This window comes from Lathamus discolor, chromosome 1 (assembly GCF_037157495.1).
Source record: "Lathamus discolor isolate bLatDis1 chromosome 1, bLatDis1.hap1, whole genome shotgun sequence".
Taxonomy (NCBI): Eukaryota; Metazoa; Chordata; class Aves; order Psittaciformes; family Psittacidae; genus Lathamus; species Lathamus discolor.
Genome location: NC_088884.1, coordinates 22,234,142 through 22,254,419, shown reverse-complemented (window position 1 = coordinate 22,254,419; position 20,278 = coordinate 22,234,142). Strand labels below are relative to the sequence as shown.

The following is a 20,278-nucleotide window of genomic DNA, read 5'->3' as shown; positions in this document are numbered from 1 at the left end:
ATATCTTCCAAGGCCAACAAATCAGACCATGTCACACTGCAAAAAACCCAACACATCTAGTCTTCAACCATGTAACTAACTTCAGCTTGGAACACAATGAGCAAAACTATCCCCCCCTCAAGCCCTCAAAAAGTCATTAGTTCAAGACTTGCTCCAAAAGGAGAGAAAGCCACAAACAGCAAACTATGTCTTCTGTACCATATCGAGCACTTATTGCTAGAAATCACATCTGTCAAGCATTACCTGAAGTAATTTTGCTGTGGAGCTCAAGTAGTTTAAATTAGCCAAGTCCTCAAAAAGACTTTCACACCCTCTAATAATGACACTGAATATCAGAAGGTTCTCAGGGTTGGTAATCTACATAATTTCCCACTCGTAGTCAAGAAACTCAGACCTTATTTGAAGCAGCTCTTATTATTATTGGCATTTCTTTAAAAGAACGCCTTTTTGCCAACAGGCATAAGAAAACCCTAGCTCAGGTTTTCGTATGTTCAGCCAAATAACACATGTTCATTGGACAGCAACTGCCTCTATTTTGAGGTATCTTCACAAACCAGAGTGGCTTGCCTCTGGAGAAAAAGGCAAGAAACAGATCCAAAATACTCAAGCATGTGCTGCCTCAGCAGTTACCTGGTGCTAAGGAGTGCAGACCCCGCAATGGGAGCCTTGTAAAACAGCTGGTTGGGCAATGCACCCCGAGCAGCTGTGTCATACTGCTAGAAACCATCCACTACACTCAGGCTCTGTTACTGCCTGCTTTTAACCAGTTCCTAAGAAAAGCCAGTATGTTGCCAAAAGATTTAACTTCACTAGAGTGGTGTTTAGTTTGAATGAGAAACTTTGATGGTGCCACAAGAAATAGGAGATTGCACAGTCAGACAGACAATGCTGGGACAGACAAGCCTGTTTTCTCAATGCAAATTTCAAATATTGGAATTCCATGGAGATTATTAAATATACATCAGACTGAACTATATTGCTGCCATTACCTAAAACTCCATCCAAATGCATGCCCCTGGGTAACGGTAGTTCTCATTTCAACAGTTTTTTTTGTAGAGGCCAAACCTGTGGTGACGGCAGCTTCAAAGACTATGCACGACTTTGGCAGAAAATGAATGTGCAGAGAAAATACCAAAATTAAGCCTTCTGAATTATTTCTCCAAAATGAAGGGATTTATTCACCTGACCATAATGAAGAAGATGAAGCAGATTCAGGAACGCAAGCATTTGGTCAGAGGAATGTATCAAAACCGAGTTAATTATGGATTTACCTGGGAGAGAAAGAAAAGGCATGAGCAGCTCATTTTCCCATTAACTTAATTAGGAGAAGAGCATATTTCAGTGTTGATCCTTTTCTCTCCTGTTGAGACACTGTCAGTCAAAGTCAGTCCTCAGTAAACATCACCACAAATCAAGGAAAAGCCAAGCCTGTAGTTTCACTTGCCCAATGAGTTTTTGTTGTTGAGTTTGAAGGCAGGCTCCAAGGAAAGTGAAGACTTACATGAAGATTTTCCAAAACAGACAGACACCTTTGAGAACAAGAGAGGCAAATTTCTGCCAAGGACCACAGGGAAACTCAGCTCCTTCTCCGCAAAACAGAGCAATGCAGCCTTGTGCAATGGAAGCACATTTATCCGTCCTCTTTGGAGGAGAGCACAGTCATCTCTGATACTACTGTGCTGAAAGGACCAGCAGCAGAGCTTCAGGGCATTATTACTTCATGGAAGACATCCTCTGAAGACAGCACTGACTAGAGGCATTTCTAGTCCCTCCCCTTCTCCTACAGCGATCAGTTCCTACACCCTCCACACCCTCTCCTAAAGGTGACAACTCCCTCACAGAAGTGCTTTTTTGCAGCACATCACTAAGCCAGTTTAGAGCACAGGCATACAGACAGCACAACAGACATGGATAAGGCTGAAGATTCACAACAAAGTCCTGACAGCACGAAGTCTGGCCTCGTGGCCTACCATCAGCAATGCTGCCATGCTGTTCTGCATGGGAACAACCCAACTCAGGAAAAGGCTGCCAAAAACAATAGGGGAAAAAATAGGCAGGATCAATTCTGTGGACAGCTATTAAAAGAGTACAAAGGAAGGGTGTGTATCTGTATGGTTTTGTCTCACACACATATACATACAGACGCAGGCCAAACATTTTGTGCCACAAAAGCACAGTTTGTGGTGGTGGTGAACTTTAGTGGGGACAGAGGAGAAGCCACAGAAACTGGAAGTTCTCCCTCTGGTTTTGCTGATGAAGGGTACAGAAGAAAGTCTAATTCCTTCTGCAGTATCACTGTTTAAGTGGCCTTCTGCTCACACAGCTTCACGAAGCATCTCTCCTCTAAATCCATATTCATACGTTCCTGTACCAGACGGATAAAGCACCCTAGTCTAACTAGGCTATGAGAAGATCAACAGATCCTTTTCCTCTATTACCCTGACCAGACTCTCTGTATATAACTACACTTGTTGAACCTTAGGGTTCTCAAGGAAGCACTATCTGGGCATTACATAGACTAACTTCCCACAACACCGAGTTTTGCTGTCAGGCTCAAAGACAGGCTTGCTGTGCTCCACCCACCAAGGTTTAGAGTGAGGTGAGCTCAGCGATCATCTTCTGTAAAATATTCTGTTCTGTTAACACTCAGAGAGCAAACTGTGGCACCCAGCCATGACAAATCCTCTTGGATCCCATAACCACACAACAGAGCTAAGCATGCACAGAGCAACACAACTTTAGGTTTGAAGCACACGCTTCCTTAACTATGTCATTACCCAACTTCTTCAAGCACAGCCCAAGAGAAATGACTTACCACAAGGCAAGTCACAGGCACTAGTCACAGCTTGTGAACAGACACCATCTCCCAGCCCAGTGTTTGTCCAGATTCCTGGGTGGGTTACCAACCTTCAAAGCTGCCAGCAGAGCCGTTTGGATGATTCTCCCTTGCCCATTTCTATCAAAACCAGCCAGGTGTGTGAAGACCTACTATTTAAATTGTTTATCCCTGCTAATTCTGACCTTGGGAACAGCTGATAGAATTGTGGTTGGAGGAAGAGCTGTGATCTGCCCAACAGCTCCTGATGTCAACATCTGCAGCTCAGAGGATGAGAGAAGAGTCAAAACAAAAGCATGGCCAAAGGGAAGCCGCTTGGACGACCAGGCAAGGAGTGCTGGTAGCGCATGTTGTAGTCTATCTTTAAGCCATAATAGAAGAGAATGACTGCAAAAGCAATGAACTGAAGCGCAGGAAAGCTCTGAATTGCCTGGGCTTTCAGACGGAGCGACTGAGGCACAACGCTTTCCCTAGGGCTGCATGAGGAGGCTGTGGAAGAACTTAACCTTATACCAGCTTCCTCAGGTAGACCACAAACAGATGGGTGGTTGTGGAACCTACTCTTTCTAATGGTGGGTTGGTGGGGGAAAAACAGGGTGGAGAGAAATTACAAGTTATTAATTAGAAAAAAGAGTACATCCTGAGTAGTCCTGAATACTAGTAGTCCTGTCGTAAACACCCTCTCCCACAAAATCCCACAAATCCACCAAAGCTGCTTCTGGGTCAGTTCCGTCTCTCTTCAAATACTTGTGTTTTTTAAAGCAATGCACCTAGCCCCCTATAAAGGGGAAAACTCCTGGTGCCACTAAACATGAGAGTAGTGGAGTGGTGAGGAAGTGGTTAAAAACAAAACAAGCATATGCACTGGGAGAGAAAGTATTCACTGCTCCAAGACTGGAGAAGGTCATAAGGGACAGTGGCACGTAACCAAAGAAATGATAAATGGATTTGGCATCTGCGTTAACTTCTTCTCTGTAAAATCCCACGAAGACTTTTACTGGCTTTTCTTACCATGTGTGCACAAATCCAAAACACACACACTGCGTTGATTCAATCCACCACAGCGCTTTTAAGTGTCTGCTTTTGCTCAGGCCTGAGGCCTCATTGCTTCCTCTTTTGTTGTTTTTTTTTTTTTCTTTGCCTGCAAAGGTAAAAACTTCTCCCTTTCTCCCAAGCAAAACTCTTCTGAAAAATAATTCTGTTTACCTAGAAATGCTTCCCAGCCCTTCCTCTTTGTGAGCAGAAAGCAGTAGGTGTTGTGAGAAGGTTCTGGGAAGAGAGCACTGTGAATGCTTAGGCTGGCTTCTCGCATCATGTTACGACAGTCAGTCTGCACAGCATACTGAGTAAGTGCAGGGCTCTTCCACTTCCCTACTCAGGGATTCCAATTTTAAATGGGTGTCTGTAACTATAAATGTATATTGGGTTTGAAAAACAATCTTACACTGGGCAAATGGAAAACCTAAATCATCAACTTTGGCAAATGAGGGGTTCTGCTAAAAATAATTGTCATATTTCTGGTTTTGTGGAAAACAGTATTTTCAGATAAGTTGGATACTAACGAATCTTGGTAGCCTCTTCCTGAATCTGAAGACAGACAGCACTAGTTCAGCTCCTCACAGTGAAGAACAACAGAATGAAATTAATAAGCACAGGCAATTTAACCTCTCCATGATGAGTTTACCAATGACACTAATGAAAAAGGCAAGAATCATGCCAAGTATAGACTGCTGCTCTTCAAAAGAGCCATAAGGAACTGCTGAGAAATGGAAGATGAGGTGGCTGGCAAGGCAGGAGGAAAAGGCTGAGGAGGGTACCAGAGTAGCAGACTTCCCCTTCTGAAGACTCAGGGGAAGTACTAGACAGATGGGGAACTCTTACGAGAGTATAGCAACAGAAGAAATAATAACTTCCCCTCAGAGCACTTGGAAGAGGAGTGAGCAGCAAAACTAGGCATCTACTAGCAAGACAAAATGCACAATGGATGGACAGCATTTAGTCCTCAAACACGGGCACAGCAGTGCTCCCTCAGGACGTATGCTTCCCAGGGGAGCTGATGGTGTGCCTCCCAGGTTCTCCATCAGGGTGAAAATCGCTGGCTTTGCTCCTTGTTGTTTGGTTTTTTTCCTTCACTCTGTAGTTCTGTCAAACTCAGAAGGTACCAGACACCGGAAACTTTCAAAATGGAACTCAGAAGCTTGAGAACACGGAGGGGAAAGGCTCGGTCCCTGCAGCACAACCATTAGGCAAAATTATATTTTGGGCAATTCTAAAATAAAATTATTAGCACCAGAATAGTTAAGAAAAGAATGAAACTTCATAGCTTGACAGTTGCAGCACAATGGTTTGACTGCTAATGCCATAGGAAAATAACCCAGCTTTCTGAGAGTATTTGTTCTGCGGGACACTCCAAGAGAAAGTGATTCTTTTTTTGTAAGTAAAATTTGGTAACAAAGTATTAAGAAAAAAAAGACAAACACCCAATTTTCCTTTGAGAAGAGGGGAAGAGCTGGTATGTTTTAGTGAAGATAAACATCCGGACTCTGTCCTTGCTGTTTGAGACTTGATCTTTTTTTAATAGGCTTTTCTGAGATTGGCTGGTGCCACACTGGGCAGCAGAAGAGGAAGATGCTGCTAAGCATCAGCTAATGAATTCTGAAGTTCCTAGAAGTGGTAACATCATATACATGTATCTATATATTCTTGTGGATTAGATATGCACAAAAAGGATAAGAACTGCGATACAGCTGTTGGAAATAAAAAGGAAGAATGAAAAAAGAAAACCATGGCAACATTTCCTCTTCATTTTAAGACTGGTTTTTTTTTTTCAGAAAAATGTTTAACAATGCAGCTAAAACAAAAAGCCCTGCTAATAAGCTGAGCTGTCACACCTTCAGGGGGAGCATCAAATGGGCATTTTAAACCAAAACACTTTGTAGACACAGATTGTGTTCTCCACATCAACTGCAACTTTTCCTTTTGTAATGTATATTGTAGTTTGAAAATGCCAGCAGTGGAAGGGTTACACAAGCTTCTGCTGTGAAACACAAATTGGAAGGTGCTTCTGCATTTCTCTCTAAATTAAGATGAAGCCAAGAGATCAAATATATTCTAATTAATGGAAAATTTAAAAAGCCTTCTTTTCAATGAGATTGTGGTACACTGGCTTCCTTCTGTGATCAGCTTTATATTCTTGATTGAATATCTCAGCTTATTTTTTTTTCTAATGATCAAAACCATACTCACAAAGGTCCCACATCTTCACACACTAATCTTCAAGATGCCAGTCTTTAGTGGCAATATCAAAGTTGTTAGCATGAGCGGTTTCTATGCATCACACCACTAGTGGCTTTTTGAAGATGGCTGAATGAATCTTATTCATTCACCACATTCCCCTTGGAGGTTATACATGCCTCTGTTTAGAGGCATGCTACAATTTGCTATGTGTTTTCTTGTAATGTCTGCTCCAAGTAGCTATTCATACAGAGAGACCACCTTGAATTGCAGTGTCTGCCCAGGCCCTCCCTCACCCCCTCACTCATGCAAGAAGCCCCAGTCTTGCACCTCTGCACCAAGAGCCAAGCAGTGGTCCCCACCTGCCTGTGTCCCTTGTTCTTTACATGGTCTCTCCTTCTTTCTGCAGAAGATTGTCACAGTTTAGTTCAAATCCATGCTTCATGGCTCCTGCTGGAAAGCATAGGGTCCAAACGAAGAGTGTAATGCAACTAGTAGTATCAGCAGCTGCTTCCTACCACGTGCTTGCCAGCAGATATAGGTGAGGAAGCCAAGAATGTGTGTCTATAGAGGCACATATGTCACCACTCTCTCCTTTGTATTGTCCTCCCTGGCCAGCAAGGTCAGAAGTCGATGAGAGGGGTGCCAGCAGGGCTTGAATGGCGTACAGCAGGATCAGGGGCTTGGGGCCAAGGGATCTGCAACAGGCAGCAGTTCCTGGCTCCCATGGGGTTTTGGAGTATCCTGTATAGAGACAAGGCTCGATGCTTCCAACAGCATGTTGCCTCTTCAAGGGACAGGATTTCTCACCTCTTGAGTTTATGGACATAACCTCTCATTTGAGAAAGCGAAACGCGGCATAGCCCTCTGAAGACTGCCACTCTACACTGCTAATTTATGAATTACTGATTCATAGATGTAGAGCTTTGGGGAGGTCTCTGTCAGAAAAGCGGCACAGACTTTCTTTCTGGCAAGCAGAAGCAGCACAGCAGGGGGTGGCGGGGTTGTGAGATTCACCCCCTGCCTCGTCTCCAGCACTTGCGTGTGGTTTTTAAATCTCTTCTCTACAATGACCATTCAGAAGCACCAGTCCTATGCCCGCTCTGTTCGCCTTAGGACTACTGCAGCACTTCATGAACTTAAATCCTCCCCCAACCTATTCGCCTTCATCAAACGAACATCAAAGCCTCCCCTGAAGTGCTGGGGAGGGAAAGTTAACATTTACTGTATATTAAATGTGAACTGGATACACCTCAGTTCACCTTTGCTTTCACATACAAGTCAGAAGGTTGAATCATACTGGGACAGGACTGACCTACTCAGGTTTTTCTCAAGTTATTGAGGTTGCTTAGTTATCCCTTTTAAGCCAGACTCTTAAGAGTCTAGCACACAGGGCTGCAGGGGAGCCTCAATGTTTCCGAAAATCTCATTAGGCATCTAGCTGTAATCCAAACCCGCAGCCTTAACATACAAATATTTGACCTTTCATTACTAGATGCATGTTCTGCAGAGGAGATGCTGTTGTGAGAGCTCTGCCTTGTCTCCTGTGGACATACACAAATAGCTACACTAGAAGTGCTGAAAAAATCCAGCACAGCAAGGGAGAGAGGACAACACACAATAAAGATATGTTAGAGATGGCTTCTTTCAGCTTCTAGTACCTCAGATTACATACGCAGTAATTCTGGGTTCAGAAGAAAATGGACACTTCCCAAAGCCTAAACCCCTTTGTTCAGTATTAACTGCATGCCTGTGTACACAACCAAGGCACCAAGACACCTTCTACACAGCCAGTCTGTCTGCCAGCAGCTGCCTGAGCCTTGAGGATGGAGGGAAAGAAGGGAGAAAGTAGTTCAGATTTTGACCTTGTCTGCCACACTTCTCCCTAATAGTGGAAACTTGACTTGTAAGGAATGAGTTTTGTCACAAGCACATTTTCAAGGCAAAGTACAGCAAATGCTAGACCCCAGCTCTGCAGCAGCAGCACCTGCTAGGGCCGATGTAGGGGTCATAAAACCAAGGGAGGGGAAAAAAATAGATACAAATCTTGATTCCTTACATTCTTAATCCCTTACATGGCAGTTTAAGAGAGCGCATCAGGATACTAAACCACACACTTACATTTTTCACGTTAAAGGCAAATAAATCACATTAGACACTGACTCCTTAAACACTTAGAACAGATTATAAGCACAACTAGCTCTTCGCTGGCACAATCCCCCCAGCTTTTAACAATGTTTATTTAAAACCTGCATGTTAGATTTGAGCTTTCTGCACAGCAAGCTCTAGTTTACCAAGTTGCAACCCAAAGTGACTCTTGCTATCAGGCTATAAACCCCAGAAAATAGGGCTAAGGGTTCTTAATGAACCTGGTGACAGACTCCTAATTATAGTGGTGCTATCAAGCATGATAAAGGCTGGTTGGTTTTATTATAGTCTCATCCAAAGACTTGTTGGATGCTGGATTAGCTCATCTTTTCACTCCTGTTGAACTGCCATATGCTTCTTTTTCTTCTTTACTTAGTATTTGGCAGGAGTTATTTGTCAGCATTTAGAAAAAGAAAACATGTCTGCAGAGACTTCATTTCTAGTTCTTTCTAAGCGAAGTTTCTTGTTTTACCTGATAAAGCCTCAGAAAATGCATTTTCATGTCTAAAGCAAAGCTGGGCAAGAAAAGGCTGCCATTAAAACATGAACTATGGACACTCTTAGACTGTCCTCACAATACTGCAGCATAACATTTCAGTTTACTTCAAAGAAACAGATACCTCAGTAAAAAGCTGTCTCTTTCTCCTTCCCCTTTCACATCAGTTCTGCCAAATTTCATACTCACTTCAAATATCTGCAAGTAAATCAGAGCAAAATATAGCATTTTACTAACAGATTTGATTATTTATTCATCACTACCATCTACCAGCACTGTTGCAAAGATCCAAGTTGCACAAAACAAGCCACAGGAATAAAAAAAATATTGATGCAAGGGCTTTTAAAAAAGCCTCTTGTTTGGCAGCTACGAAACCACCGAATTTCACAAGCTTTGCTAATGCACCGTAGCAGAAAGGATTTAATTGCTTCTTCTAATCCCAGAAATCAGAGAGCTGGGAATAACTAAGCAGCACCTGTATGAGGACAAGCCTGGAAACCAGCTAGTGGCACCTTTGCTAGACAAATAGGAGAACACCAAAGAGTTACTTCTCGACTTCATAGATTTGGGAGAAAAATGGAAACAATGGAAGAGCTTCACAGAGGTAGCCAGAGGAGAAGCAGATTCTTTCAGCTGCTCTATAAAACATGCTTAGGAAAGGGGGACACGTGGCACCACCAGCCTCAATTATGAAGCAGAATTAGGCGAGGTATGAGCACTTTGCTGTTCTGTGTGATTTGAATCAGGAGAGGGACTTTTCAGAGGGGCATGCAACGATAGGAAAAGGGAGAATGCTTTTAAACTGGAACAGGGTAGATTTAGGCTAGACAGTAAGAAGAAATTCTTTACTATGAGGGTGGCGAGACATTGGAACAGGTTATCCAGAGAAGCTGTGGCTGCCCCATCCCCGGCAGTGTTCAAGGCCAGGTTGGATGGGGCTTGGAGCAACCAGGTCTAGTGTGAGGCGTCTCTTCCCATGGCAGGGGGGGATGGAACTAATTGATCTTTAAGGTCCCTTCCAGTCCACCACCCTTCCTCCCCTACTTCAGCTTCCCATTCAATGACAGCACTTCTGCCATGGCAAGCAAGGTATTCTTCCACAGGCATCTCCTGTGAATAACATTCTCCCAACAAATGACATGGACTCAGCTCCAGAGGGAAGGAAATGCAGTTTATTTCAGAGGAGAAAAGGAAGGGGGCTTGAAAGACCCCCAGAATGACCTAGAGGCAAGATAATGAGAACTAATAGAGCACTTCTGAAAAAAAGAAAGGTCACCTGTCAGAGCTGCTATTCAGCTCTGCTAAGTGGTTTTATTGATGGGTCATTAAAGGGTTCCCATCCACCTTCAGCCTGAGAATGGTTTCACAAAGCAGATAATAGGAAAAGAGAAAACATCTTGCACTATTTCCTCTAAACTAGTGTGTTTGACAGCCTTTTGAGTTATATTCTGTTTTACTTTTCTCCATAATTTCCTCTGTCTGCGTGAGCTTCTCATGCCAACCAGGGAAGCAGGAGAAACACTGCCTGTTAAAAAATGGTGAGTATAAAAATACAAACTTGCCTTAGGTTCAAATTGTCTTAACCTGATATCATTATGCACTGAGAATGTGGATAATGAAGGTATGAGTTTTAATTAAATTTTCAAATGTTACTTTTAAATGTAAGTGCAGTCTTCCTGCAGCCATGCCTCATCTCCAACTGTAAGCTCATGTGTCTGGATGCCTCAACTCCACTGTAATCCACTTTGCCTGGAAATAAGTAATGTAATTGATTTCATGATTCTCTGAGCCCTTTGGCGTAGGCTTTCAGCTGCCCTACTATTTGCAGCGGTAGATACGCAGCAGATAAAGACCAATGTTGCTCATATGCCAGGCCGGAGATGCTGAGTCTGCGGATTTTAGGAGCTCTGCAAGACAAGCCATGAGATGCTCCTGCAATTTCCATGTAAATAGTCTAATACAAAACTGACAGAATAAGGCAATTTTGATGGTTAGGCTGTAGCTACTGTAACTGGTAGACTGGCAGCACAGCAAAAGCAGAGACAGATTTCCTTGCTTGGCTAAAGGGACTTAGGTGTTTTCCCTTTTCTTCCTCCTCCAGCCAGTGGCAGTGACCAGGAGAAGACAGGGCCTGGGTCTCTGTAAGGATGGATCAAAATCTCACCGGCACCGGGAACACGCAGGCAGGAGCAGCACCCAACTTCAACACTGTCTTAATAGAAAAGCAAAGAATAACTAAAAAGCCGCATGTACTGGGGAAAAACCTCCAGTGAACAAGACCAGAAGTAATTCAATTTTGATTGCCTGCAGTGTTCCATGATAATAAGCTGATTTCTACCATTATATTCAGGAAAAAAAAAAAAAAAAAGACTAAGTCATTGACAAGCTTTAATTTTTGGCTTGCATTTTGTAGCATAAGACACAGTTAGAAGGCATGCATTAAGCTAACGGATACCATGAACAATGTATAGGTGTATACATACCTATTATCTATAGGCCCTCTATATTACACATACCTATTACACAGACCTCAAAGCTCTTTAAAGCACACAAATATTGCCCTTGTGGTCACTGTTGCATTCTGCACCATTTTCTTTTAGCCCTCTCCTCTGTATGGCCCAGGCTCACTCAAGAGCCACAGAGAAGCTGAGCACCACATGTCCCCAACCCCCCCCACCCTAGACCCATGCTCCCAGAGCTGGGTAGAACCGGCTTCCAAACTGCGATGACCAGACTTGCACAGCCCACAGGCATCACCTCTTTGGGGAAATCAGCTGCTATGAATTCAAGACCTGATAGCTGGTGTTAACTGAGATGTTTTGAGGACCTGCACTTCAGCCTGTTTTGGCCAATATTCATAGAAAGAGCACAAGCATCTCTGACAGCGGCTCCCCGCTATTGCCAAATCCTGCCTCTGAGCTATTAAAAGAAAAGGTCACCTAAATTAAACAGGACTAACAAGATATTTTCTCAGTCATCTTTCTTCGAAACAGCTGAGCTGCTCTGCCTAAATGCTGGTTTTTCTTTTAAACAACAATAACAGAATATTCAGCAAGAGGCAGCCACCGAGTTAAAGAAATCGCAGTGCAAGCTGTTAAAATTTGGCAAACGTGTGAGCGGCTGAAAATAGAGTCTTATAATGGGAAGTGTCAAACAACCTTGATAATAGGCAGCATTACCAGGCTGCTCTGTAATTCTAAATTATGTTTTATTACAGTGTTAAATATGCCTGAGCTCCGTTTACCAGTTCCACCAATGCCAGCCTGAGAGCAGCTGCTGGCCGATGGCAAATTAACAAGTTGTAGTTTTCCTGGTGTAGACAAGAGGGTAGCTGTTTCTGGCTTTCAGCAGTTGGAGCAGGTTCATCTCAGTGGTTTTTATAGAGCTGAGCATGTTGGCATAATGCCATTAACACGCTTCTCAGGTGGATCCCTGAAGTAATAAGGTGGTTTGAACACACAAGAAGTAAGCTCAAGTTAGATTTTTCCAGAAGCCGGTGCAGATGCAGTCAGCAAGTGATCCTGAAGAAAGTACTGCAAAATACACACATTCCAGGATTTTTGCTATTTTGGAAATAAATTAAAACTCAAGTTGACACTGAGGAAGCCCAGGTCCTTTACTGTATTGTAGGGTACGGTTTATATGGCTAAGACCAGAAAGTGTTCCAGGGACATTTCCTCTGCTACAGGGTAAAAAGTGGTACCCATTACAGAGCTGAACTTTGAAGATCATCAATCCTTTTCTTGGGAAAGATGAGCCGTATGATTTCCCAGCCTAAAAGACTGGCGCGTTGTAAGAATCAAGGCATTTCAGCCAGCCTTCAAGAAGCTCTTAAGAGAAATCATGCACTTTTTAGGGTGCCAGACTTGCATGGCATCAACCAACCTTTCACCACCCAGGATCAGTCAGTCTGTAAGAAAGGCTGTCAGCTCTAGGACAGTTTCAAATTAGAACTACAGCTCACATTGCTTCTATGGAATGAAAAAAGGAAGGGATGGACATAACACCCTGCCCAGGCTGCATGCTCTGGGGGAGCCAGATTTCGGCCATCCAAACAACTCTGGAAGCAAACCACCCCCTTAGGTGTGCCAGAGAGCAGCTGCCCAGCACCAGTGGTACAGGCGATAACGCTTCATGTGACTACGGATCAGGAGAGCATGAAAGATGAGTAGCTGCCTGTCACCACTGGGCTGGGCACCCACTGGCACCTCTCCCAGCTGACTCGCAGCAGGGAGCTGAGGCAGCTGCTGGCACAGCATCGTGGTGACACAAACATGGACACATCCGCTTCTTGTCCCCCAGTTACCTCCTCAGCCACCCTCATATTTTATTCTCCCCTCCACAAACCAGCCGCTTGAGGAGCAAGGCTGAGACATGGTGATGGTTTGGGGCAGTGACACACAAGCTCCTGAAGGAACCAGGGCTGGGCCATGTCATCCAACCTCCCATTTCTACATCTCCAAAGTGGGACTAGCACTTCTCTCTTGCACAGTTACAAGGATACATTTTTGAATGCTCAAAGCATCCATATATAACAGTAAATGACCCAAGGATCCTCCAAGCAGTGTCTAAAAGCAAGAAGAACACTCAAGCAGACAGCACTGCTCAGCTTTTCACCCTGGAGATCTCGGGAGGTACATCACAAAGCACCAGGGTAGCGGGGGCAGAACTCACCACAAACACGGGCAGGCACTGCCTCAGAGGCAGCAAGCACGTGTTTTGGCATGCTGGCACACAGTGCCAGGGGCCAGTTTCTAACTACTGGTAGTGCCGGCTCCTTTTTGCCCAGGTACATGCACCAGCTGAAATGCAGAGCGGGCACTGGACGTTTCTCAGAGAGATTAAATAATCTTTTGATCTACAGAACAGAGGGCAGCAGCTTCAGAGGCTGCATGTGCATCCTCTTCTGATGATCAAGTCCCTTTGAGGTATCCCAGAGAGAACATGCTCAAAACCACCTCAAGTCTCAGGCTGTTTGGCTGATCTGGATTCCTGAAGTCTTGCCTATAATCAGGGAGAATATGATTCTTTTCATTCATCATCTCTTACAACCTCTCAGCTTTGATCAACATTTCCCCCACCCCTGCAGCAAAACTTCACTTCTCTCATCCTTTCTGTATGTCTTCCAAAAAGCAGGATGCTCAGCTAACCAGTTCATACCACACCTGTGCCAAAGGACCAGCTAAACATCTCCCTGACTTCAGAAACACTTCTTGCAGGACCCCCGTTGCCTATGAACAAAGCGTACTCTGGAAAGCATCAGGCCATCCAGAACAGGTGCGATTTTAATTCCAAGCCCACCAGGGGCAAGCTGCGAAGCTGCTGAATTCTCAAATAATCTGATATGTACGAGTGAGAAGAAAGGGAGAAACAAATTGCATTTTCGTAGGAGGTAACGGGGGCAAAGAAACAGATATAGCTCGCGCTAAAAACAAAGTCTCTGTTTCCAGAAGGAGAAGAACCAGTAGAAGGAACCAGTAGGTAAATAACATGATTTTTAAAAGTTGCACATCCGTGATAGTAGGACTGAGACTCACTGGACTACTTCTCACGGACAGAGATGCAGCAGTCTGGATAGCTTTTTAAATTCCTGTTAACACTCTTCCATTTATAATGGCCAATGGTTATCACCTATTGCTTCTGCAATTCTCACCTCTACCCTTCAGAAAACAATCTTAGTAGAAAAATAACCTTACGAGGCAGGGCAGCAAAAATTGCAGTCCTTCTAAAGGCTCTAACAAGTACCAAGTGCTGTGACTGAAGTAGTTATCACGAAATCTTTTCAGGCAGCAAACTTGGCTTATAAAAAATCCCACCTATGCTAACATATGCTTCCGCCTCAGCTGTGCTAATCTTTGTACCCCGCATTGCCACCTGGCACCTGAGACAACACAGATTACAAAAAAAAAAAAATAAGTTCTTTTTTCACATTTTTTAACGTAAAGTAACATATCTACCTATTTCAGTTGACTCTGGCCATGCAAGCACTCAAACAAACAGAAGTAGAAGGCATCCTCCTTAGGATGACCAGGAGAAAGGTACTCAGGGAAAACTTAAGATACAGTTATATCTCAAGACCATAAAATGATGTGAACATTAAAACATGACTGGAACCTGGTCCACCGGTGTCCCAGTTCTGTCTGTCTTCCTATAGCACTGGTATGTACATGGTAGTCATTTACAAAACATCTTGCAGTGATTCAATATGCAAATATTCCTGGCAACTACGTCAGCCAAAGCTAAAACTAGAATATAACTATTAGCCAGAGGAGCACTGTCCAGAAACCTGGACAACTCATTGCAGGAAGTTTCTCTGAGAAGAAAGGGCAAGGGTAATAATACTCAAGCTACTGAAGATATGGCTGCTGAGATGGCATTTCTTTCTTACATAACTTTCTCTCCTATAATAGGATATGTAAAAAGACGTATGTATATGTATAACTCGACCTCTCACTACTGATAGGGATTTTTCCTTGCAAACTACTGTTTACTCCAAAGGAGCATGCTCATTAGTGGAGAAGCTCCTCATTCATGCAGGAAAGTATAAGAGAAAATGATTGCTCTGAATAAAAGGGGAAGAAATAACTACTCTGTCCCAGTTCTTTCACTAAAGTACACTGCAAATTGAAAGAGCTCTTATAAAGATGTCCATCATGGATTTCTTAAAAATATGCCTGTTGATATAAAGTGCTTTCTGCTTGAAATGTGGGAAGATTTGGGGGTCAAAGTGGGAGATAAGAGGACACGATGTAGTCCTCTGTTTTAGGAAAGGGCGCAGGTATAGCTCTGTTGAGAAACTGCAGAGACGGAACACAGGTGTGAAGTACTGCAGCAAAACCTTGGTGGAGTGTATGAGGAAACCCAGACAGTTTTGCTGCCTGAGAAGAGAAATAATCAGAGGAAGCACACACAGCAGCTCCTTTGTCTCCTCTGTACTGGGGGGAGCATGACCACCTCCCAGCTCCCTCCATCCCTGCCCAAACCACAAAATCCCTTCCCAGCCTGCAATCTCCCTGCCCACTGCCCTGGCAAGGGCTCTTCTTTCCTTTTCATTCCTCTGCCCCTGCTGCAAGTTGCCAAGCATGCAAACAAACCAGAAAAGAGCTGAACATGGCTGCAGCAGGCAGTGGGGGTCAAGGAGATCCCATGCTGCGTTAACAGACCACAAGTGTTTCATGTAAGAGCCACCTTTCTGATACTTTTGGAAAAATCAGTAACATTTATATATGTTTATTATATGTGTATAAAAAAGATATACATATATATGGATATCTGGTTTCCTCAGCTAACTCCCTACTCCGTTTCTCTCTCCTCTCCAGCACACACATCCTTAAATGAAGTAAACAATCACTACCAGTACAAGAACACTAAGACTCAACTAGAATAGGAAGCAGAACAGCAAAGTTAATATGCAAGAGCAAAATATCACAAAGACAACTGAAATAGCTTTCTTAATGGCTAAGTGAAATCTGTTTCAAGATAAAAGACATCCTCTAAGACTAAGTGATGCTAAGAGCAGGAAGAAAGAGCTTCAAAGAACTCACTTCATAAATACCCCTCAATATGGTAGGATATTACCCTCAAATTAAGTTAAATCAAACTACATCTATGAGATTAGACTATGGTTGAATTGCAGGTACCAATAGCAATAGCAGCAGAACATGACACCCTGACTGTGACTAGGTCACTGCTATCTGCTCATTAGTCACCTTTGAAGAAAACGGAGAAGCAAATGTTCTCAAAAGCTGCCATTAGTACAGCACATGCTGTTGGGCACATCTGGCTCAGCCGCACTGACTTCAGCAGTGGCTTTCTACTCACCAGCCTTCTGCTGGGAAACCTGAGGCTTTGGGTACATTGAGATGGAGACTGTCACCCCCTCATGCTACCACTGCAGTATTTTGCCTGAGCTTTGAAAGTCAGTGGGTATCATTTTCTGAGCCAGTTACAGAAGATGCTATATAGTGTTTGTTAAAGTTAAAATGCTGAAGATCTGTCAGACCAAAGAATTTGCTCCTACGAGGTTTAGCATCGTGGGCCAAGGAGCCGCCAGGGTTGAAGACTGGCTAAGTGTCACACTTTAAGAACATACTAGAGGACAGAGCATGACGCATTTTCACAGTATTTAGGAACTGCAAATGAGGTCACTGTGGCAACTGCAAGCCATTTAAGTTAAAATTCATCTCAAGCAATGGAACTAAGGTACAGAATCCTCAGTAAAACAGTCAATACAGCTTTACAAAAATCAGACCTATAATCCTACCCAGAAAATGTCCCCAGCCTGATAAGTTTGGTTAATAAAGGCACAAGGTGTCTTTCAGCAAACTAAGCATGTATTAGCTTCTTATAACTTAACAGTTCTATTGAAAAAGAGATGCCACATAAGTCAAAGCAGCAGTTGAAATAGGTCATCATTCTCAACCACTGGCATTCAATCCTGGGTATACCAGCTCCCCTAGTCTTTATGGGAATCAAGAACTAAAGCAAGTCTTCCAGGAATGTTAAAGTCCTATTTAAGAAAGTCAGTGCTGGTATAAATCCACCGTTCCACAAATTTTCACATGACCTATACAAAAGGGCAAGTCGAGTTCAAAAGTCTGATGATGTGGATCACACAGTACAATAGACTCAACTGAGCAGCAGTATTATTACTGTAGCCAAACAAGATCACTCAAAAAGCAGATCCAAAATTTAGGTCACAGTGTTAGAATGCAATTCAGAAGACAGTAATGTGAAAGAACATAAGGGTCATGGTGGTTTGCCCACTAGCACAATTGCTCCAGGGAAGTGGAGAGAGAGCAAATGTGATACTCCAACACACATAGCATCAAAGTACCATGTTTAAATTGTGAGACATAATCACGTCATTTAGCATTGGACTTCCTAAAACATATCTGCTCGTGACATCAACTACTTGCATCTAATGTCATTAAATCGGTAAGAGCTCACATGAAAGTGATAGGCTGCATTAAAGGACTAGACTTAAAGACAGATACTATAGACAATCCATTTAATTTATTTGAGAGAAGGTAAAGAGAGGATGATAAAGAGGTGACAATCATTGTCTGTGTCAGCTTGTAGGTGATAAGACTTTTTCCTAGAGCTAATTTGATCAGAGAACACCAATCCACTGGATCGAAGCTGTTCTTAGGAGCTTGGCAGATTTTATTAGATTGATAAGAAGTTGCTCAGGTCCCTTATGCTTTGAGCTATTCTGAAAGTCATCTAACCAGGGGATCTCTGTGTAATTCATCTCTGTTTTGCCTAAAGTGGAACAGAATTTACAAGTTCAGTCTTTTATCTTCCAAACAAGAAACTAAACCACCAGCTCGTCTGCTCTCTCCTACCCACCAGGGATGTTTCTCTCCACATACAGAAATGCCTTTGGAAGAGGAGAAGGAAGGAAAGAGAAAGGACAGACTGATGGGCTGTACAGTCAGCTGCCCAGCTCTGGCTGAAGGTGCTCCCCAAGTGCAGGCACCTCCATACCTTGCACATGAAAGCCTTGCAGAAAGATCAGTGGCTACTCCAGAATCAGTTTTCTTCACAGAAAAACAACACAAACCAACATCTTGGTCTCACCTGCATCTGAACTGAGGAAACAATCTAAAGTGCCTTGTTCAACTTAAAATTAACCACTACAGACTGTGTGATTTTTCCTGCTTATTTCTCCAGTCAGCCTCTCATGTTTTGGTCAGGGATCAACTGCTTCTGTAGACCTTCAAAGCAATGAGTGCATGAGCTGATTTCCATTGAGATCTAACCTCAACCTTTTCCAGAGCCAGCCCTGTTTTGGACAGACAGTCTTTGCTGCTCTGACCCTCCTTCTCCTCCCAACATTACTCGTATTCAAGATACACCAGGAAAAATGAAAACGTGACTCTAGTTCAGGAATAATTGAGGAGCACTCAGAAAACATTCAACAGACGTAGCAGAGACCAAGTAATATGCTGCAGCTAACCTCTCTAAAGTTGTGTCTTTAGCTTTTGAGCTTGGTGGTTACTGGAATAGGGTGCAGAATTTTTAATTATACTGCTACTATGAAGTGGTAATGAGCATTAGCTGATGACTCAGAATAATAATTACTAGGTGGTGCTATCATGAAGGTACAATTTTAGAAGCCAAGCAGGTGTTACTTTCCTGAATGATTCAAAAATCACAAGCAGCCAATCCTCCAGCTAATTGCACACGGAAGCTATGTGCATCTGCAATGCCTTTTTCAAAGGTCCAAAAGGGGCAGAGAAGGAAGTTTTGCCTTAATGCTGCTAAGCTGATTTGTTGTCAGTGTTCGGAAATAATTCCCCAAATACAAGATTTGGCTTCTTCATGATGTGTCAAGCATCTGTCTATTAAAAAGGTTAGATTACATTTTCTTGAGAAAGAAACATTTCAGGCTTGCTTCCACCTAAACCCCTCATAGCCCTTATTTCAGAGTGTCAGTCATTTTGTATCAGTGGCAGCAGCAGCAGCAATAAATGACTACTTGTAATTACAGCATAAAGGTTTTTACAGTAGGGCTGTAATAAATAAAAATAAAGGTAAATAAAATACATGAAAACAAGAATACATTTTAAAAGAGGCTCTTTTTTTAGTAGGGGAGTATGCATTTGAAAGCAGTAAATAACCCTGGAAAATTGTGCAGAACATTCTTGTAGCATTGAGTTTTGGTAAGTTGTTGGCAAACAGCTGGCATAAAAATCTTCTCTTTCCTTCTGGATTGTTCTCTAGGTCACCCCACTGCACAGCAAATTGAATCACAAGAAGATTTCAATGTCTCAATTCCTAATGAAAAGCCAGCTAACTGGGGATATTATCCATCACATTTGTACTACACAGTATTTCATCATGAGATTGTTTGTGACAGCAATTCAAAAGCACTAAATTTCCCAACTTCTTTCTCCCTTGCGTACTTCAGTAGATCTTTTTCAATCACTCTTGAAATAGCTGTAAGATAGAGCTACATGGGCTTTGCTATGGGAACAATAGATTAAGCATTGGGATTTTTATTTTAAAACCCCAACTTTTCTTTTGCATATCATATCTTAAAGCCTCCTCCACACGGCTGCTATTTAAACAATTCAATTAAAATCAGGGTGATAGCACGTTCTTAATTTCTTTCTTGATTAACTGGTGTACAAAATGAGGCTGAGTGGGAAATCATTCCCCCACAATACAGATTTTTTTCCTCTTTCTTAAAGGGGCTTGCAGTGAGTTAGTGGTAGAGGCAAGAAACGACAAAACTCTGGGCGTGCTGGGCCACCAGTTGTGCCATGTGCTGGCAGAGGAATCTTGCCTGCTGGCATGCCCGTGGTGACTAATGCCTTTACACTCTGCAGCCTGGGATCACGCTTACCCCATGGTTATATCAGTTTTAAAGCATCTGGTGGTAATTTAGAAATCCAAACCTAAAAACAAGACAAGCACATACTTTTCATTCAGGCTTACTTTTCAGGCTGGGCTTAAACCGTGACACCAGCAAAGCAGCGATGTAGTTAAAAGTAAAAAACTAAATACTGATCTTCACACTTTTCAAATTTGAGCTGGTGAGTTTACCTGTTTACTAC

General features: G+C 42.9%; 1 protein-coding gene across 4 annotated transcripts in view; it reads right to left on the bottom strand.

The window, feature by feature from the left end:
• The window catches only part of PLXNB2 (plexin B2), a 254,236-nt gene that overhangs the window by 200,702 nt on the left and 33,256 nt on the right, over positions 1-20,278 (bottom strand). Inside the window, exon 3 of one of the 4 annotated variants that reach the window (XM_065665057.1) lies at positions 8,839-8,912. The exons of the other annotated variants lie outside the window; for them this stretch is intronic. The gene's annotated coding sequence lies outside the window, so the exon portion shown is untranslated. The remainder of the gene's footprint in view (positions 1-8,838; positions 8,913-20,278) is intronic. 4 annotated transcript variants of the gene reach the window in all.